Source organism: Scomber japonicus, chromosome 18 (assembly GCF_027409825.1).
Source record: "Scomber japonicus isolate fScoJap1 chromosome 18, fScoJap1.pri, whole genome shotgun sequence".
In the NCBI taxonomy this organism is placed as follows: Eukaryota; Metazoa; Chordata; class Actinopteri; order Scombriformes; family Scombridae; genus Scomber; species Scomber japonicus.
The window spans coordinates 21089096-21112166 of record NC_070595.1 but is presented as its reverse complement, the minus strand read 5'-3'; the positions used below and the strand labels follow the sequence as shown (position 1 = coordinate 21112166).

At 37.7% G+C, this 23071-nt stretch overlaps 1 long non-coding RNA gene across 1 annotated transcript in view; it reads right to left on the bottom strand.

Moving 5' to 3' along the window:
- Positions 1-303: 303 nt before the first annotated feature.
- LOC128378889 (uncharacterized) overlaps positions 304-23071 on the bottom strand; it is a 54564-nt gene continuing 31796 nt past the window's right edge. Inside the window, exon 3 of the long non-coding RNA XR_008323374.1 lies at positions 304-324. This is a non-coding gene — a long non-coding RNA (uncharacterized LOC128378889). The remainder of the gene's footprint in view (positions 325-23071) is intronic.

Here is a 23071-nt window from a genome sequence, read left to right as displayed (position 1 = left end):
TGGCAGTGATAGTATACGTAATAAGGTTATATATAACACATACTTCTAATTATTATTATTGTAGATGTGTTATTGTGGATATGTACAGCTTATCCCATAAAGTGGAGACACAAAATGAATGGAATAATTAGGGGTAGATTATTTCAGTCAGAGGGAGCTTTGAACCTAAAGGCTTACTTAGCAGTAGATGAGGGACTGCAGGAACAGAAGATAAGAGCTGTGTTCAGTGTCTAAAAAAACAAAACAATACTCAACTTTCTGTACTTTTCCCAGTCAGCAGCCTCCCTTGACTTTCAAAATGTGGCCCATACATCATCTCTCTGCCTGAAAATACAAAAAAAATGAGATTATCAAAAGCTATCCAAAGGTGATGCCTTCTCTTAACTTTAATAGTTTTGAAGGGAACATCTTTATCTGTCACTTCAATACATTCAGAAAATAAAAAGTCTGTACATCTTTAAAATTTGGTATTAGCTGATACCTATCCCAATTCATTGAAATGAAGTCATTAATAAAACAATCTGTATTCACTTTCATTACCTGATTCTAATTCATTTTGGTGGCAGCTTGAGTAGTTGCAGAGATTGACATAAAGATGTGGCATGAGTGGACTTCTTCTGGTTTCCAAAAATGTTTTGCTTGTTTACTTGTATTTTTTACTATACTAGAACAAAATGTAAAGGCTCAACATCAGGAGTAATTAACAAGATTAGAGCACATATATGTCCTCTATGTACCTCTATCAGCTATGTATAAGACACTGTTTCTGGTAAGATGATACCTCTGTCTATCTAGAGCTAGAACTCGCAGTAAATAATGGCATACATGGTAAAAAAATGTCTTGTGTCTCAACCATACATACAACTTTGACAATGAGAACACAACAGAAACAACGTGAGCATTTGGTTTGTGCTGTTCAACCCAAGCTCAAAATAAATCTATTTTTGGTAGGATGTTTATGATATTTATAATGATCATTTTCAGTCCTTTAACACCATCCAGTTTGACACTGTTTGTTGTGTAAGACACAACAAATCTCTTTTCCCTAGGAAAAAGACTCTGATTGCAGTAATTACTTAAGCTGTGATTGAGTGTTTGTCTGCAAACACATAGACAATTTTGGTAAAATTCCTAACTTAATTCTACAAACAAATTACTGAAATTAGTTTGTTTTCCCAGAGTGGCCTTGCTCTTAAATGGTCAATGTACAATACTGTATGTGTAAACCATGCTCAGATATTTGACTACTGATTATGCCAAGATTTCTTCCACTTGCTGTTCTTGTACTCTTTTGGTCATGTCAGAGAAGCAAGGCCATCTAGGACTTTGGTGAAATGTGAGCAGAAATCAACATCATTAATGTTCTACTACTACTACTACTACTACTAGTACTACTAGTACTACTACTACTACTACTACTACTACTACTATTCATCATGTGTAGTTTGTTAAGACAACACATGGAAAATTGCAATACACAAAAAGTAGTGCATGGAAAAAGATTGCTATATCTGAGAGATTTTTGTTTGGGATTTTTCCATTACACCCCATTACTGTTTGTTCTGTATCACAACTTTAGACTAGCTTCTTTTGTGTTCCTGTGAAAAACGTCCACTGACAGTGGGATGAGTATTGTGCTGTGACACAGAGCCAAACATTGCACAATTTCATTCTGGGCCTCCCCTCTAGATGGGAATCTCTTTAATTATAAACAGCGGATTCCCCAAGGGTAGACAACGCCACTCTCATCTTTCCCATTTCCAGAATGTAACAATTATTCCCTTTACTCTTAATGATGACGCCCCTACAATAATGGAATGTTTCAATTAGGATATATCTACAGAGTTTGATAGTAAATTAAGCTGTACTGTAGAGTTGATTACCAGATATTAAGAAGCAACAACATGTACATGGTGAAGAATGGGCTGCAATGCTGGTATACAATACAGTGCTACTGGTATTGTAGGGCAATTTGTACCATTGGCCTTAAATCTCTGCCAAGAATATCGCCAGCGGCTTCTATGTTTACACTGATTATGTCAGTAATGTTGTAATCCCCAGGCTTGAAAAAATATTGTTGATTGCTGATGGCTGCCCATTTATTTTACTTGATATTATACTGTAGCGTAAGTGCAGACTGCTTTATTCACTGCTCCATTATTATGCTAGCAAGACAGCAGACACACAGCAGTAAGCACTACATATCTTACTGTTTATTATTGTTGTTGCCGCTGTAAAGATAAAAGCAAAGAAACAAACACTAAGGCTCAATGTCTGGACAGGATCATGCCAAAAGCCACACTGCAGCTAATATCTGGGATTAAATAAAGTTTGTAAATTTTAGTTTTCCCTCATCGTTCATGTAAGACAAATATCAAACTTCAGACAAACTACAAATATTTCGACATTATATTTTATATGGGAAAAACACCCACGTTTCTGGCTCATAGGTCTTTTAACTAAAACATAGTTTTTTCCCACATAAAATATGACAAAGTAAGAATATTTCTGTGCCTGAGGAAAGTTGCTCTTTATATCGCTGAGCTCAACGCTCCTCTATATTTACATCATACTGCATTCACTTATTCCTGCAAAATAAATAGATAAGATTACTTGTGATTTTACCTAATTCAGCTTTTCTTTTGAATTGATGGCTCGTGTTAGCTGTGTCTGTGTTATACTGTGCTGTTGACTGCTTTAATTACTGGACTGCATGCTTAACACCTGTCATATTTTAATAGTAATAACCCAATAATAATATTCTCCTTCAACTTAACATCCATTGTTTATCCAACTATATTAGCCAGTTATGTCTGAAATAGAAGTGATGTATGATGTTTCCTTTGTGTAGCTAAAGATAAAAAGTACAGTTTACTCTGTGTTACAAACAAAAGGCCAATATTATTACCAGTTCAAAATGTTTCCTGTTATTATTTTTACAGATGATGTCAGATAGCTTGTGCTGCAGTTTCAACAGCTGCTGTGTTGTCACAATGTTGTCCTGGTGAGAAAATACACTGCAACCTCATCACTATTATCCCAACAGTCTCATTAGACCTCTGACTCTGGGTGACACATTATTTTCCAGAGCCAAAACCCACACTTCTTTTCTTTTTCCCTGAGATAAAGTGTATTTGAACATCAAAGCGCATATTAAAATCAAGTCTGTGGGGGCTTCAAACTAAATGCAAATACTTACTAAATCATGCTCAACTTAGATTTGTTTCAAGCACAGCGAAGCACCAAGGTCAAAGACAATTTGAGCGAGTTTAACCTCCATCACACTTGAGGTCAAAAGTACTCTTGAAAGCCAATTTCAAACCACCCCTTTCCTTTTCTGATGGTGCCTGCTGATGGGCACATTGTTATCAAGTTCAGGTGCACGAAGATGAGGCAGTTGTCCATACAGCCCCTTTCAGCTCACATAGGTATTTCCTATAAAACCCAGACTGCGTCAAATTCCTTTTGGATTTTCACTGTGGTGGTTCCAGGAAGAATCCCTGGGAAGGTCTGGATAAGTCTCACATTTAAAGTAATCTAGCTGCAGGTATGCACAGAAGACAGCTCCTTCCCTAACACAAAGCTCTTTCTTGGCCCTCTCCGTGCTAGATGTCACGCTGAATAAGATGGATTTGAGTTTAGCGAGCACATTGTTGAGCATGTGCTGCTACACCAAAGACAGATGTTCAGTATAATCAGAATCTGCTAATCAAACTATTTTTCAAAGCATCAGGTGTTGGGTTCTGGATGACTGATTGCAGGGTTATAAAACGCTGACATTTCAAGCTTTAGAGAAGTTATTTATCACTGTAGTGAAAAGTCTGGGTCACTGCCATGGCATTATCTCCAGTAAAGGCATTAGGCGTATCATATAACACCTGGATCTAAGTTTGGTTCAAGACAATAAACCAAGAATGTGCTTTAATGATGGGGCACAAGTCAAAATGTTCTGCATGCTGGTTGGTGCCTGAAGCCTTTAAATAGATAAGGACAAAGAAAGTATATGATTCAAGTAATAAATAGCATATATAATGATGTTGAGAAAGTTTGCATGTGTTGAAAGAGGTTGGAATAAAACTGGATATTCATTTTTCACAGGGGAGTCTCCACAACACCCACTACCATCACATCCTATGAAGGCCACTGCAGATGGTGGGAAAGCCAAAGGGAAATCCCTGTAGGCCTCCAGTTTTCTTTGAAGCTGTGCTACATGCAGCTGCCACAAGAGGCTAAAAAAGGCACGCTTGTGGCAGCTATGGCCAAATTAACATCATCACCAAAAACAAGACATTGCACACACAAACAATGAAGCACATACGCGCACAGCGTTGCCCAAAGGCACACTGTAATTATACTCAAGCATGTGCAAATGCAGATCATTTGTATTTAATCTCTTAGATTAACTTCATGGTCATGGGCAATCAAATACTTGCATTCCTTCCCACATTTTGGCTTCGCAAGAATGATAATTTCAAACCAATAAACTGTTTCACCAAGATTACTAAACTTAGGCATAAATGGAGTCTTCATTTTGTACAACATAAATATACAAACAAGTGAAATCAAAAGGAATAATAAACGAGTGCAGAAACAATGAATGCAGATGAATCCACACAGGTGCACTGCATGGTGTAATTAAACAATTAACATCCAATTACGCTCTGCGCCATGTATAAAAATGCTGAGCAGAAACATCTGATTTTGTACCAACATGGCAAGAAGAAAAGATCTAAATGACTTTGAAAGAGGGTTCATTGTTGTTACATGGATAGCAGGAACTTTAGTCTCAAAGATTACTCAACTGGCTGCTGTTTCAAATGGAACAGTGACTTATGTGACATCTGCATTCAGATCTATGGGCAAGGCATAATTAAACACCTATGGGAGATTTTGGACCATAGTGCGCTACACCAACAGGATCAAAACACCAAATGAAGGAATATCTTCGGGAAGAATGGTGTTCATCTGTCCAGTAGAGCTCAGAGACTTGTAGAATCAAAGCCAAGCTGCTCTGGGGCCTTGAACTGACTTGTCATAAGTTTCTCTATTACATCCAAATACCAAGGAAGTTGACTAGGCTGACTTATCATAAATATAAATACAACACTGTGGTGCAATTCCTTTAGATAAACATCTGGTTATACACTCATGGATTGTCTTAGTCACCATGTCATTGACCAAGAATAGCATAACTGCAATGATAATAAAAGATTAAACTGTTTCTGTTGTGTTCTCATTGTCAAAGCTGTATGTATGGTTGAGACACAAGACATTTTTTTACCATGTTTTTCTGAGAGTTCTAGCTCTAGATAGACAGAGGTATCATACAGTTTTTGTCTATATACTGTACCCGTGAAAGGACCGCTGTCAACACAGAATGAAAAATCTTTGTGAGGCAGCAACATCTCCACGGCCGTGGCTCTTTTTCTAAAATGAGTAAATAGAGAGGGAATGCATTCAGACAAAAACCTCACTACAATGGCACAAAACCAGCCAATAGAAATAAAAAACATATACTTAATTATTTTACAATTAAGTTAAGTACTAATTATTTTTACAATGTAAATTGTGAAAATACATCTAGATATTAAATCTTTCTATAAAAGCTAACTCATATTTGTATAATGTGAATCTCTTACCATCACACTGTTGTGTAAAAAACTGCCATGAATAAACATCAGGATTCATCATAGGTTCAACTCCATTTTATTGGAAGGCCATTAAATGGAAACACATGCCTTTATATTGTGTTTATTTATAGCTCTGTTTAGGGTTGTATCTGCTGGCAGATGTCTTTTTCATATTAACAACTGCTGGCTAACAGTTACAGCTAAGTTTAATACTCAATAGGCTAAAAATGACTCATACACGAATGTATGTGCTGTGCTGAGACTAGGATCATACTTTGTTATTCACACACAGTGGTCTGCTTCATTCCTGGTTGGCTGAAAGTGCTGTTGTTGCTCTTACCTTAGAAAAAAATGGCATCAACACACTATTTCTGTTCAACTGCCAATATTTGTGTGTGAAAAATAAATCTGTTATCGTTGAACACGCTGAAGTTGTTAAATTAAATCAGTATTGGAATTCACACATTAAAATTTTATTTCTGGTAGTTTTATTAGACATAATTTCAGCACCACTCACTGTTCAGATAGCATGGCACAACCACGGTTTTCACACCTCTCCTCCTGTAGGGACACTGTAGAAGTAACATACTGATTTACACCAGCCTTGAGTTTATTTTGTTACATACTTTTGTGAAGAATTTTATAAAAGTTTTGATGCAAATTATTAAAGTCAAAACTTTTGTCAGGGGGCCAAATATATTTTGTGTAGGGCCAGATTTGGCCCATGGGCCGCTATTTGCCTACCACAGATCTACCACATGATCTTGCTGTTAACTCAGCACTATAAAGCAGGGGGAGACTGCTGCTAAAAATAGCTGATACTATAGCCAGAACAAGCAGTGGTGAAAAAAATATTTTTTCCTGTCTGTGCGTGTGTGTGTGTGTCTGGGGTATAACGGTGTCCCCACAATGTAGACATCATGTAAGAAAACTAAACTACAGGGAAGGGTGGGTAACTCCTTCACACGTCCCCTCTAACATTCCCTGCTTTCAACAACCAGAACTTTCCCATAAGTCTAATTAACCCTCAAGTGGCCATTATTATGAGCAGTTGCACATAACATAAGTCCTCCCCTCTCTCCTCCTGGTTGGGCCCAGCGAACAGCATGCTTAGCAGGGGGTCGGTGAGGGGTCGACCACGGACAGAAATAACCTCTTGTTTGCTCACTGGCATGCTGTAACTCGTGGTGTTGTTCTGGGAGCCAGACGAGGACTGTGTGTTTTTGTCAAGGATCACAGTAGATCCTGAAATCCAGCGATAGTGTTCTCATCTGTGGACAGCAGCTTCAAGAAATAGATAAACGAGGAAAGTCGAATTTTAAGCTGCAATGAAATGATGTTTTGATAGACAGTTTAACAGTGATGTTAAGGCTTTAAAGTGCTTTACATTAGCATCTTTGTTGCTGTTATCTGACCACTTTTTATGAATGCAGAGGTAAAAAGTCAAAAAGAGATAGAGAGATAGAGAGAGATAGAGAGAGAGAGAGAGGGAGAGAGAGAGAGAGAGAGAGAGAGGAGATTAGTAAATAACTTATACATTATTGTTTTTCCTGATAAATAAAAACTGTTCATATCTAAAGCAAGCAGTGTTATAGTTTATGTAATATAATCACAGGCATGCAGCTCTGTTGACTCAAGGGGAAAGCTTCTCTCTTTATGTCAGCTATAGTCTTCACATGGCATTAGATCTATGTGCTTTTAATTCTAATTACATTAGCAGAAACCTGGTTTTAGCATTTGGCAGACTGGTGTGATGATGTCAACAGACAAGCTGAGAGTTTTGGAGTTCCTGAAGTGTGAAAAAAGTAATTACCCCAGGCATGGAGCCAGCATTTGGCACCACATAACTTTTCCATGCCTGCTTATTCGGTTTGGGATATTAGGAAACTGGAACAGTTTGGAGAAGTGTGGTTATCTTAATTTTGAGAGCTTAAATCCAGTCTGTTCTGAACGCTCTGATAATACACTCTACTTCAGCATGACCAAGTGGTATGCTTACAATTTTGTGCGTCCCCAGAAAAAGATCAGGAATAACATTTGTCATTGGAATAACAGGTAACAATAACATGGTAACCATGGCCTCAGCCTCAAGAGAGATGGACAGTCAGAGAAGTGGGCTGCAAGAACACAGTCCAGACCACAAGGGCAGCATTAACTCCCCTATAAATGCCAGGAATATAGAGTGTGCAGTGTTGTCTTCAAATGGAGAAGGTATAACGAAGCTATAAACTGAAGGCAGCATGAGATAAAGCACAAGTTACACTGATCATAACACAAATGTACTTTATCTCAGCATAAATGTGGCATAAAAGTGTGACGTAAAGTCCTTTTGAAGATGCATCTCTGAAGTAAAATGATAATGCATGACACCAAGTTGCATTTTAGTGCAAAGCAGAAAACTAAAAGCAACAGATATGCACGCTCTCTTCATCGACTGTCATCTCCATGCAACTGATTTACTTCCTGACTCAGTTATGGGAAACAGTGAAGTTACCCTGATTACAGACATTTCCTTCCTCCACCATTCACAGCAATGCCTGGAATGGCTGCAGTATTTACTCAGGCCTGAAGCGCTACACTCCAGATCCCACACCCACATGACATACGCATCATAGGCTACAAAGGCCAAGGGTTCCTGGGAGAGTAATCACTCACAACCCCAACACCAATTATATTATTCAGTAAGAGTCTGTAAACAAAATGAAAAGAGCCATATTCTCAATGTTTGTCACAAACAATTCAGCATATTATTCACTTGCTGTAGGAACATGAAACAAATAAGACCTGCATTTTTGTGCTTTTCTTATTATGTACATCACCACAAGCTTCTTCATGTTATTATTGAAAATCTCACCAGAGGGGGGCACTACGAGCTGATGTTTCTTTTCTTTTTGTTTAGAAGTCCAACAATTTTAGGTTTATAATACATACAGGTATATTAGGAAGTCTGCTAATGCATATTCTCCACCCTCATGATGAGTGATTACAGTAGGCTAAGTAAGATTTGTCTTAACAACCATTAACTGAGGACAAAGTTGTAATAGAGAGGAATTTACTGTAAAGGTAATTTTCAGAGGAATGAAATGTCTTTGATGAAAGGTCATTATATTCATTATCAGATTTGACCTTTTATCTAAACCCTTTTAGGAAAGATTTAGAAACAATTACTCATTTTCCATCTTTTTAAGTCCCTGTGCTATACTTGATCATATTCACAACAAGCACTCTCTATTTTGTGTTAAGTGTGAAACTCAGCATCATAAAAAGGTTAAACATCTTTATGTTGTGATGAAATTAAGCTACAACTGGCTGGTAAAGATACAGTTAATATACAGTTTGACACAGCCTAGCAAATGAAGTCACTTAACCTTCTTTAATCTACTTTAATGGACGTAAACAATACATATAACACTCTTAAGAGATCTAGGCAGGTTTTAAGTGTTAGTGCCAAGTGACAACTCAACAGATAACTGTCGCCATCTAGTGTAATTATAGGGGATGGTTTAAGGTGTCTTGATCAATTTTCTTGCATAATTTAATCCAACAGGCATCTCCCTTTCATTTCCAAACAGTCACAGGCAGAGCAGTGAGGAGGTAGCCATCGGCTCTGCCTTCTTTTCAATCAGGACGCATATGTGTCCCTCACAGACAGACATAATAACATTGGTTACATCAATAGGCAATATTTTTAATGCTGATTTTTAGTGACAATTGAAACCAAAAACAGCTGCAGCGTATTAGCTCCTCTACCCATCAGAGATACGATTACAGAAAAAGCCAGTACTGTACGTGGCCAAACATTCATCATTTTGCTACTTAAATCAGCATGATAAACAATCATGTAATATCACCTGCTGTGTGTTGGAAATTATCAGATAAAGTGTGGACTGTCTCCCAAAACAAAGAGGCATAAATCAACAGCTGTGGTGTTTCTATACACTGAGCATCTTGGCCAGATTTCACTTCAAATTTCTGCACAAGTATCATCAGTGTTCAGACTGGCATGTCTGGCCAAGATGGGCTCCTCGACAGTTTGCACATTAAAAACATTTCTTGATCCAATAGCGGTGGAGCTGAACTAGAAGATTGCTTTGCATCTAGTAAACAAGCGATAAAGATCCTGGCATCGGATTCAGGTTAAAGTATTTCACAACATCCTATAATTTGTTTTCTTTATCTTATCAAATATAGAGAAAAATACATTGCTCCCATGGTATCTGACTTAGCTGAGGTGCTGAAGCTAAAAAATATGAGACTGAATGAAAAAAGCATCCCTACGCTCAAATCTGTGCAAGAATCTTTTTAATTAATGAGCTTTTGGTCAGAGACTTTCTTGAAGGTATGAACAGGTAGGTACCAAGGGAATGCAGCAGTTAGGGTTTTTTATAAGTGTGAAAGTGCCATCATGAACAAACACCTTACTGTTTTTGTCTTACAAATACCGTACTCAGATTAAATCAACTATAGGAGACTGAGAATATGAATTCAAAATTACACTGAAACGGTTATCTTTTAAACAGTTTGGCTTTTAAGGATCCAATTTCCCTAGTGACAAAAACACTTGTTTGAATAGACAGATGGACATACACAGATTAAATGAATTAAAATAAAACATTTTTATCCCCTACTAGCCTAAATTTAATCATGGTCAGATATGGAGTAAAGTCTTCATATTTATGTGAAGTCAGCTTGTCTGATGGCTCCTTTGAAATCTAGGAGGTTAAAATTATATCTGAAGTGTTGCTTCAGTACCACACAGTGATCATTTTAAAAATCACATCTCTTCAGTCCATATGCCCTCCATCAGCTCTCTCCCAAATATAGAGCTCAGCATGACGCTATAAGAGTGTGATAATATTAGTTAGTGAATCTCTCCCTTGGAGGCGAATCCTTGGAGTGAATCCATCATGATTCTGCAAGATGTTATCTGCTCTGAAATGTCCAACCATATTAATATAACAAATGTAGAGGTACCCACCAACCAAGGATAACTCATTTCGATGAATTAACTGTACTAAATGTGAAAAGGCAGGATTAAAAAAAGTTGTATTCTGATGTACAAATTTATGTCGGTGTAACTTCCATATTCAGAGGGGATTTTATAGACTGGGGGATAAATGTCAGTTCCTCTCAGAACACTTTGCTGTTTCATATCAAACACAACGTCATAGCAATTAGTCTTTATAATACTGTTGCATCTACTTTCTCATGAGTGACTTTGATTCTCATGTAATAGAATCAAACTGAGAGGTCATTTGTTGCCCCAAAGCCACCTGGAGGTCCAGCAGAGTATGAAAGTAGAAGTCAGGGAATATTAAAGCTTTGTTGAAGAATGTTATGTGAAAGATATAAAAAGCTAGTCGGACATAATACAGCTGTAACAATTTAATTTCATCATGTTGCTGTAGTGCCACCTGCAGGCAAAATGTCATAAAATCCAAGAAAAAACAGTTACGGCATTTTCTGTCTACAAAAAATTATATAAAAAATACAACCAATTGGAAAATGATGTAGCAAAATAAGTTGGATGACTTGTAAGACTTCTCAAAACTGGGAGAAGGTAAGGTAGTTTATACATGGCCAGATGGTGGCACAATGGAGTCCAGGTTCACATCAAAAAACAAACTTGTTCCTTGGCCAGTGGCATGATTTCTTTAAAATCAAATTCCATTTAAATCTTTTTTTTTTAAATCTTGTTTGGAGGAGATAATCAGAGTTCTGAGAAGAAACACACACTAAGCTGAAATCAACATGCAGCAAATATCAGACAACAAACTATATGATCAATTAGTCTCTGCGAACTGTGGCCTTGGTTAAATCCTGCTGCTACTTTGTAAAAAGCTGTACCCTTTTTAATCTGTGAAAAAAAAATCAGTAAAACAAGTCACTATTCTAAGAAAAAGCAGAAAAACATACTGTATATGTAAAGCTGTTTATTTTTTGCTTTTATTTTGAGCACTTACACACATAAACATGATAAACAGAAAATATGATTGACGCACAGCTTATACTGTATGTCAATATTACTTTCTATTACTAAAACCAATCAGTCAGGGTATAAAGTATATTCTGACAGGAAGCCTTTCGTCCTTTTGTTTACTCAAAACAAACTCTTAATTGAATGAGTAGCTTGATTAGTCATTACATTTTCAAACAGCTCTTGTTCTCCGTTCAGCTGCACTGAAGTCCTCAGAGTTTGCAGCAGTGATTAAAGCCTATACAAACAAACCAGCCGTGGCTTGACTCTCACTGAAATGAAATGTCAGAACAATTTGAGAGGTGGGACGTTGTCATTTCACAAAAACTTCACTGGAGCCACCGAGGCTTCTGAGCGCTATCATCTGGTGAAGCATGACATTTGTTTTAAATAGATAAGAGTTGAAGGGTTGATATGAACTCCCCCTGGGCGCAGTAGCTGAAAAGCTTATTAGCCCCTTCTCTTTTTTCCCCCCATCAATGGCATTTAGTTTATAGTTGGTCATTACTCTTTTCATAATAACCCAACTTTGACACTAAAGAGCACACTCACATTCATTTTTGAATTGGACTGATAGTAAAAGGGTTTATCTGCTTTGTTTGTGTTTGCAAACTTGGAGTTAAATTGTCAATAATCCACTAATATTAAATCTGCTTTCTGAAAAGCTGTGTGTATACTTGCATATTAAAAACAACACAAGCAATTACATAATTAAACACATATCAATAATGATAATAAGATATACAGAAGAACTTTCTGAAAAGGGGATTTGTTACCTTTAAGACCTGTTTGACTGGTTCCAGATAAATATCTCATAAAAGGAAAAAAGTTTTTTTGTCTGTTGAGGTTTCCAGCAGATGTCAGACCCATTGCTCATGAGCCTTAAGTTATAACCAGTTGATGAACCCATCTAAAGAGTTCAGCATGATGCAGAATTAAAGAAAACTATCAATACAGTTATATTTAGTTCTGTAGATGAATGTGTCAAGTTGACCAATTTCAAGTCTTAGAAAATAAGTCTTTATATGGTCAAAATACACATAATCTTAATCTTTAGTCACGTAACACACACAACACACACACACACACACACACACACACACACACACACACACACACACACATAAAAATTGATTGTCAGTTTGTTAATAATGCATTCATGTTCACTGTAAGTATTTAGAGAGTGAGAAGACTCAGACTCATGCGCCTCATATGTGAGTCTGATTCTTGAGTTTAATGGTACACAAATATGTGAGGGCTGTCAGGAGAAAGATACATAAAAACACCCCTTTTGGTGAAAATTTATAGCTATGATACAGAGAGTTGTCAGCTTCAATTCAGCTCCGCCGAACGACTTACGCAATAAAGCTGTGAAAACAGCAGGCAGGAAAGGGAAAGGCGTGGAGAGATATACGACTTGGAGAAAGTATATTTGTGGAGCGAAAGAAAACAGCAGCAGAATAAATGTCCGTCCACGCTGCCGTGAAATACCACTTTGACAGGAGCTGAGGCGAAGAAAAGCGCGACATAAATGGAGGAAGTCTTCTGGCCTTGACACAAATTGGGTGGCTTGATGTTGTCAAAATAGTGTCACAAACCACGCGTTTAAATGTGGTGGCAGCATTACGAGCTCATTAAAACAAGCAAACGTAACCCAGCATGGTGAAGTAAGCATGATTTATGAAATGTGCAAAATTAGTGTCAGGTTTTTATTTGATGGTTGTGGAACTTTCACTGAATGTGGAAACAAGGGAGACAAAGACACATACGGAGCAAAACCACTACCGACAATGAAAGTGGATTGAAAATGCAGTTCAGTTCATGGTGTGTCTGCAGATCTGGATGTTTTCAGATACTATTTGTAGATGATGATGGGCACACCTGAGACTTACCCTCAAAGGTCAAATTTAGCCCCAATTTGATTTGAGCAAGCCAGCCAAGTGTCTGCTCTCTCTCACTGTGTGTGTGTGTGTGTGTGTGTGTGTGTTTCTGCGCCTGCCAAATTGTCCCAGAGTGCATGTTAGGGAGATCAGCTTTGCTCCAGTAAAATGTGTGGGCTGAAAATAGGCCTGATCGAAGAATAGTGTTTCATATTACATTGCACAGGAGACCCGTGCAGCTAAAGCTCATACTGATGTCCTCTTTAGGTCTCTAGACTGAGGTCTCCACTTCTCCTGAACAGCTCACAGCAGACTCTTATAGGACAACAGTCAAGGTCACACCATCACCACACTCGACTACTCAAAGCCAAGGACAGTGAAATGCATAAATATTAAACTTTATGTTCCAGCCTCAGTTAATGGATTATTTCAATTTTTTTGTTTGTGTTGTTGTTGTTGTAGTTATTAGTTTATTATTTCTCAGCTCTACATTATGAGTCATAAACATCTCAGTCCCTTAAGCAGCACAGTGCCTGTTTTTTTTTTTTTGTGGCAATATTTTTCTTTTCATATTAAAATGTATCTGTTGAGTATGAATTTGCACTTGTGCTTTGAAAGCTGCTAAAAATAAACAAAGAAGCCACAAGCACTATAAACATAGTAATGGGCATTTAGTTGGCTGGCCACCTGGGAGCGGACTGGATGGACATTATTGCTACAGTTGAGTCACAATTATCTGGGATATGTGCCAATGCTGGCAGCCCAGTGCTGGATATCTCTACTGTGGCAGGTCCACAGTTTTCTCCCTCCAAGCAGCTAATGTACCCAGCACCAGAAGCATTAACCCCCTCCCCCTCAAGACTCACTGGGTCCCTAGCACATAATGCTTTGCCTGCAGCAAGAGTGTTTTTGGAAGGCAAGGTGAATAGTCAATGACATCTGAAGATAACCACCTTCAGCCCAGTGATTTTGGAAATGGAGCAAAAAAAAAAAATTCAACAAAAAAGTGTAAATCTTTTTGTTCTACTGAACTTTCAAATAAGTGGCAGTGGGGCTCCCTAGTGGTGTGTGACTTGAATCCAGCCATTATTTCTTGTTCTTTGCTGTAAAGGGTACTGTCTATAAAATGATAGAAAACAGTCTTCACTACAAGTTGCAATGCAATCCTGAAATCTATACATATTTCAAAATATATGTAAGCTCAAGTGTATTTCTCTGAACTGTATGTGTTAAAGCATTTATGACAAATCAGGCTATAATAAAATAACATTCACTTGTGGTAACATGTAGCTATAAAGCTTGTTGTAAGGGATGTAAGGCACACATTATGATTTTAAAGTTATATAATGAAGGAAAACAACCACGGGGTGAAGGCTAGACAAGCATTTACTCCCAGTGGTCAGGAGGCTCATTATCCTCCTGTGAAGCTCACACAGTTTGAGGAGGAGTGAACTCAAGTCCTGCTATAATGAACCTGGCATTACACGAGAAACCTTGGCATGAAGCTGGCCGACTTGGAGTGAGGCAACCACCCTGTTGCCCTGCAGCTGACCAAGAGAGGAGCCTCTGGCGTCCTGGAGGGGCTGTTAGGTATCTACTGCCAGGCATCATTGGTTTCATTGCTCTCTGTGGTGCAGGCTGACCTCACTTTCACCAAGCATACAAGATTTTCTGTAAGGGTCTATCTGTTGAATCTTATCTTTGTGAAGTATTTAAAGGAAAACTTTGGTATTTTTCACCTGGATCCTATTCTCCCCTCTTTTTCTGTCTAATGGGGACAACAATTTTTGAAATTGGTTCAGTATTGAGCGAGAGCGCTTTGGGGCAATAGCACCCTGTCAATATACGTCCACAGAAGTTGTTGTTTTTGCCACTGACAGGCTGCGACTGTTATTGTAAGCATCTGACAGCATTATGAAAAGGACCACAGAAAAATAAAATGTTTTTTTCTAACTTTCGCTCCATCAGGTGGGTCTATGTGTTATTGTGTCTAACCAAGTCTCATTCTGAAATCTTGCGAGAGTTGAGTTGTTGTAATCAGCTAAATATTCAGCCATGACTCTGAAAAACTTTTATGTAACACTAAGCTACGCTTTCTGTACTACTCTCTCCAAATCTGTCAAGACTAAATATCTAACTGATTTCTGCAACAACTCGAACTTAATCACAAAATTGATAGTTACTTAAAAGATGGGAAAATAGGGTCCAAGTTAAAAAACACTGAAGTTTCCTTTTAAGAAGAAAATGAGGATACTTCAGGGAGAATTCACTGTTATAGTAACCGCTCCTTCTTTGTTCCTTTTCCTAATAATCCAACTCACTCTCCAGATATTTGTAATTCATCAGCGACCTTTTCTACAGTTGCAGCTCTCTTAAGGGCTCTTCAGTCTGGCCATATTCCCCACAATCACAACAGACACCTTATTGGTTTATTGTGTAATATGTTCTCATCTCTCTTTTGTCAATTTTTAGCGTTTAATTGTTTTGGTTATAGTTTTGATCAGTAATGTTTTTTTGTTTTTTTTTGGCTAAAGCACTTTTCTCCACCAGATATTGATTTTCAGAAATGTTTTCTTTGTTTTTAATTAGCATGCTGTTTAAATGCTTTTTGCAGTGGCTCTAGCTTCTGTTTTCCTAGATCTGATTTGTATCCAATAACTGCCACTATGACATACTGCTCACAGTTACTGAGCTGTGTATTGTATATTTAGACAGAAATCACAAAATTCAAATGTTATTGTTTTTTAACCTTGTTACAGGTTAAAACGAGAAACTAGATACTATGATTGATATGTGATTGAAGAGCATTTTGTGCACTACATGGCATAAATATGCTTAACTTATTTTTAATTTGATTCAGCCTTTTCTTAACCATGTTTATCCTGCTGGGATCTGTGATATCTTTTCTAAGACAGACTTGTCTACCACAGCAGAAAAAAAACAACAAAAACATTGACTTAACAAGACAAAACAACAAATAAATGCGTAAAGAATGAAGAGAGGAGACATTTCTAAAATAGCCTTTCCTAAAAACATCAAATGCCCAAAAGTTTCTCATAACACTAAGAGCTTTAAACTCAGTAAGAGTTTGAAGTCTTTCTGGTGGCTATTTCTAGCTATAGTCAGACATTATGAAGTCTTTCTTACTTGTTTTTATCAGTACAATGACCAGCAGGCTTGCCAGTGGCTTCTGCTAAGTTCAACTGTATAATGGTTTCTGTGTTTAATCCCCCCCACCTCCAATTTCACAGAGTATGGGACTGTGAGGATGAAGAGTGACCATCATACAGTGTAGTTTGGTTCACGTGGGAATACAATTTCAAAAGAGCTGAAGAGAAAAGTGTGAATACTGATTACAGTATCTGAAACTTCATGACATATAGAGCACAAGTGTTAGAAATGCATGCCATAATATAACATATTGCAGAAGTAGAGTTATGTCCTACTTCTGCAATGTGAATAAGTTTTCCTATTTCTCATCATCTTACTATAAAAAGGTCACTTCATCTGGAACCCTCTCAGCTAGACGCTTAACTAATCAGATCTCCTTCGGCTTCTTTCTGCTTTGAGAAGGCTTTTCTAAAAGACACTCGCACGCTTACACGCCCTATTCCAAAAGTTTGTCTCAGCCATAGAAAGCTATCAGTGTTAAATCTGGAAAATGATTTGGGCCATTGTGAGCTACCAGTCATGCTAGTTATTGGTAAGGACTTCACAAAAATCAAATTATGCATTTTTCTTTGCCACACAGTTTGAACCCAATTTCCAGAGGAGACACTGGAAACACATTAAGAAATAAGTGATTTGGGAAATAGGCCACTTTGATAGCAGTGACTTTACTGAAGACAAACCAAACTCAATTATACTGCTTTACTTAATGTGCATCCAAGAGCTTATGCAGAATTGAAATGTACAAACAATACATGTCAGGGCAACAATAACCCTCAAAAATCCAGTTTCCAATAGAGTAGTGACCTTGAAGCTCATACTTATTTCTTACTGCAGCATCTTCTTTTTCATCTGCAGGATGGAAGTACCACTGCAGCTGTAGTATCAGGTCATGAAATACTTTGCACAGTATTGTGTGCTATCAGGTCTGTCTCACTTATGGTCATCCTTGCCATTTTTTCTGTTACCATGACAACATTTCTCTGCACTCCTCTGCCTCTTGATTGTGTAGAAAATGAACAAGAAGACAAAGGGAAAAATGTCAGAGTCTGAGAAGCAGTGATTGAACACAGATGAACCATCACTGCTGACTGGCCTACTTTGTCTACAAATTACTTAAAGGCTAAGCTTGATGTGTGAAATGCATATCTTACCAATTTTAGTCCTGGTGTTCTCAGCTATCTATAGTCATAGAAAAGTGTGTCGCTTCATCTCAAAGGCCGATCCTTCACTGTCATCCTACATTAATAAAACCAGTCACATGGTGAGAAACTCAAGTCTGGTTTTAAAGGTTCACTTGGAGGTGCAACCGAACCTTGAAATCTCAAACAGTGGTGTGCTTTCAGCAGCACTTTGTGGATCAACCTTAAAATCCTCTAATCTTCCCACAATTCCCTGCTGCTTTCTATAACTAGGACACGAGTAATTTGAAAACAAGCACACCGGCTATTCACCTGGGCTCTCACTGGGTCCAAAAAACCCAAACAAAAGCTAACAGCAGTCTGACCAATGATATGATTTGATCTACATTCCTCAGCACCGACAAGCCTGAGGAGGAAAGTGAATCAAGTTTCTCAGAAACTTTCCTAGGTATAGGCTAGCGCTGTGAGTTAAACTAGTAATAAAAACCACTTAACTCTGAGATGAAATGGTCTTACATGTTTCTTAAGAGTTGTCAAAAGTCAACTGGCAGCAACCAATCCTCAGACGTTTTGCTCTTACTATCAAATGAGCTTCTGATATGTTTGATCCAACGTTGGTTCACTGTTGTTACATGAATCATTGTTTCTTGTAACAGTGTATGAATCAAGAGGCAGCTATCATGGCTTGTGGCTGAAGCCAATGTGGAAGTACCTTGGAGTGTAATATTAGCCACAGCCAGATATTGGCTTCAGTACACTCCCATTCAGAAAGGATAAAACTTCTCATTATAAATACAAGTCAATCTTTTTTTTACGAGTAATTAAGTTCTCAATCACCAATTATGCCATTATGGCCCTTTAATATGTGTGCTGGTAGTCATTTTGGAAATGATTGCTCCCTGGCTCCAGGACTCTCACTGATTGGGACTTTTGTTGTAATATTTTGGTAAGTTTAATATTACTTTATTACAATGCCTACCCTGTTAGCACATTAAAGCTGAAGTTAACCCAAGTGTGCACTGCACAGTGATCCCAGTAAGCTAGGGTTCATCACTTTGATCCAAGGTAGTGGGGTGTGTTTCCAAAGAGTGAAAGGCAACACCCTGCACCCCTTATCTGGAAGGTCCTGGCTCCAAATGGAAAGATAGCGCCGACCACAAGCTGCAACTCTGGGCTTCAAACCAGCTCTAATAAAAACTGGAAAAATGGATGACATCAGACCTCCTTATGTCTCAGTCTTTGTTACAGGTAGTCTTCTTTGCTGCTTTTGCATTGCATTATTTATTTGTCTGCAACTGTTGATGAGCGTAACACCATGAAACCAGCAGCAGGAATGTGCATCTCACTCACAAAAGTATCAATCCTTAGTGCTACCAATGGTCAAAAATCCACAATATACCTTTAAAGCAAATGTAGGTTAAGACTTGATTAACCAGTCCTAAAAAGAAAGATTGCACTATTTTCCTTCCTTCTTTATACATGTTTCTATGTACTCCCAACTACACATGTCGTCTCACATTAGAACAATGAGTGGTTCATACAGTATCAAGAGAATCAGGAGATGAAAAGAAACCACAGAGTTGAGAAAGTCAAATCGGAAGGTCATGTACATTTGTTTGTGTGTCTCACTTTGAAGTGGAACGCTTCAAGCCACGCCAGCATAAATAACTCATACAGCTGTGAGGCCTTAACACTGGGGTCACATGACATGAGTGGCTGCATAACACCTACTGCTTTATACTGGTCCAGCAACCTTTTTCACAGGATTTCTGTTGAGCTGCAAACATTTTACTGTTGTGACTTAAATCCTGCAAACAATGACGTGTTGTCGCATTCGCCACAAAATGAATGAAAAAATTGCCACATGAAGGCAATACCTTATACAACTGGGTGGCACTTGTTAATCAAGTGTCCTTAAAACCTTTCCAAACACAGGGATAATAGAGAATGATGCAGCAATGAACAGTGATATTTCAGACTGGGAAAAGGTCAGCATGCTAACTGCAAGACTTCCCCAGAGAAATATCAGCTACTAATTTATATCATCATAGCTCTATTTTTTGTGGTTATTTTCATATTTTTTACTTTTTGTTGTCTATGAGTTTACTGAAACTTCAAGGTACTATACATATAACAAAGGTGGATGTTACTTTTACAGGGATGGATCCTGTATGTCCAGTATGAGATCAAATGATAATGAGTTATTTCTTGAGTAGAGGAATTGTGTATTAATCTCAAGGGAGAAAATAAGGCTCTACATGTCTAGTCAGAATGTTATATATATATGTATAACTTTATTCTGTAAATTACACCTTTGAAACTTGATTCCTGACAGCCTTTTCAACACATTGATATTAAAATCCATTGCTCACAAAGAACAGATAAATATAGAGCTCTAATGAGCAGAATTAGACTGGACTGATCAGACACACAAGACAGATTCAATTTTAGTGTAGATCAAAACCTTTGTCAAAGTCAAGTCATGGTATGAATATTCAGCTTTTTCCACGATTAAGGTAACTCAAATAACATCAAAAACCACTTCAGTGTATTGTCACACTATTGACACTGGATGTAAATGCTAATGTGATTCACCACACACATATTTTACAGTTATGACCAAATCATTTCAGACTGTAATCTTGTCTAACATTTTAATGACCTGATCCTTTAGTCTATACACATGCAGAGGTATAATCAAGGACCATGGAACTTTCTACAAAGGATACATATTTTTTCAAGTCTGTCATAAAACATGTAAGTTTTATGACGATGGCAGTTTATGGGGAACAAGCTCTGCAGCTCTCCCTTCCATGCAAAGATGTATTTAAAGGTGTACTTGAAGCTAATATGAGGCTTCAGCTTCCCAAATAATTCAAGTGAAGTCAATAACTTTCAAAGTTACTGTCTTTTTACTACGTGTGTTACCACTACCCCATATAAAGGGCAGAAGACTGTATTTGGCACTGGAAACCTTTAAAGGGATGTTACAGAAAGCCGGTTAGCAGGCTGTAGTGTGTGCACAAAAAGTGACATTTATTAGCAAACATATTAATCAATCAGATGCAAAAATTAACCCCAGGAAATTCAACAAATGATCTAAGCCAACGCAAACAAATAAATAACATCTGCAGCCTCACAGCAAGGTGCTGCCTACTCTCTTCCCTACTCCCTCTCAATTGACCAGTGACTGGCCTTTTACCTTCTCAACCTCACCTAATGGGAGTGTACCATCTACTCATGTTACCATTGATGTAGAATTTCTTCTACTGCTGACAATCACATGAGTGTGTCGAAAGGCACACTCATAGCCTTTTACTACTACATTTACTACAGAACAGTTTTATCCCTCCTACCTCGATAGTGCCTGCTTACTCACTACTAACCGCGCTAATGACGCACACCTGTTGCCACTATAACTGATTAAGCTAATGATCTGAATACCATCAGAAAACACTTAAAATAATCACAGCAGGACTGAAGCTCTCCAACAAAATATAACGATAAAATACTTAACTGACACCCCTATTCTATTATTTGTGTAACATGACTGATAAATGAACAGAAACTCTGGACTGAAATTACAGTAGTGAAACACAGAAACACTAATGTTGGAAACCAGGGCCCGATGAAAAGGGAGAGGAGCATTATTTTCAGAGTGCCAAATACCCTCTTTTTGTTACAATCCTTCCATTGCAACTGAATGGGAAACCACTATCCGTTGAGACGAGAGGGATTTCTTAACTAAAAAGACTCAATGTGGAAGGTGTCTACTTTATTTAACTCATTTAGATGGCTGAAGCCTCAAATTGTCTTAAGATAAACATTTATATACCCTTCTGTTTGATGAAAGAGATTTCCACATACTTAGATCTATGCTGTATTCACTTAATTTCTGAGCTTTTGGCCTATCTGACCTTCTTTATATCATGATGGTCTGATAGACTGAAAGCTCAAAAATAAAGTAGATCTAAGTGTGTGGAGATCTCTTTCATCAAGTTTGGATTCAGCAGGCAAAACCTGTCTCAATGTTCATTTGGGCACCTGACCGTTGTTTTAAGACTTTGAAAAATTGTGAACTTATCCTTTAAAGAATACAGTACAGAAAATGCTTGATTTTCAGCCAAATTGGGAACAATTTATATACATTTCTAATATATAGATTGATATTTGGGAGTATTCAGTTTATTACTTTTGGCCAACATTTTTACAATGACAAAATAAGTCATAACACACTAATGTGACAACATACATACACGTGGTTTCTTTCAGGGAAGAATCTCTTCCAGCACTCTGGAGCTACAGACTAATGTTTTTTCTCACAGTGTTCTTTCTCAAATGTAACAGAAAGGGATTACATTAAAATTCCCCACTGTGTGAGCATTTAATTAGGCTCCCTCGCTGTCAGATCAGAATTACAGCACTCTGGTCTGCCCACCTGCTCCCACCCAAAGGACGGCACAGAATGAGCTGTGGCACTAAACTTTTGGCAAGACCTAGAAGAGTCGCGCAGCTGTCAGTTGAGCTGTGTATCACAAAATGTTAAAATTTCACTATTTGATTATTGAAGTCTCAGAGCGGTTTTGCAAAAGTGTTATCTGTTTCTTCTTCATAAACAGATACAGCTCTATTATCAACTTCTAAAATCATTCTGATTGACTTTAATGGCACTTAAATAAAACCAGGACAGCATCTTAATAGACGTAACTAATATATTATGATTTTTTGTTGTTTTAGTGTAAGGTGTATGACAATTAATACTCCACATCAATACTCCACTTTTCTTTATTGTATGAGTGGTGGTGACTCATTATCAGTGTACCACATGGTGTTATTAACAGTGACCAGCCAGTGAGAATGCCAACTGAGCTGGTGGTACAGCAACAAAACATGTTTATTTAACACTTTGTAATTTACCATTTAAATTAAATGTCATGTATCTGGTCCTAATAAAGATTTGCGTGTGTGTGTAAGTGTGTGTGTGTGTGTGTGTGTGTGTGTGTGTATGTGTGTGTGTGTGTGTGTTTTCACTTTAAAGGATCTCTAAAGTTTCATCCTAGGGGAGTGTGCATACTATTTATAGGGAAACTTTAAAGATTCACAAAGACAAGCAAAACCTCCCCTGACAGCCAATTGTAAATAAAAGTAGCCTCCCATGGTTGAGATGATTCAACATCAAACGAAGAAAAAGAGTGAGATTTCTCAAGTGGCAGATGGTAAGCCTCCTTTCACTAATCATAATTTTAGATAAAAAGGTTTCTCTATAAATATATC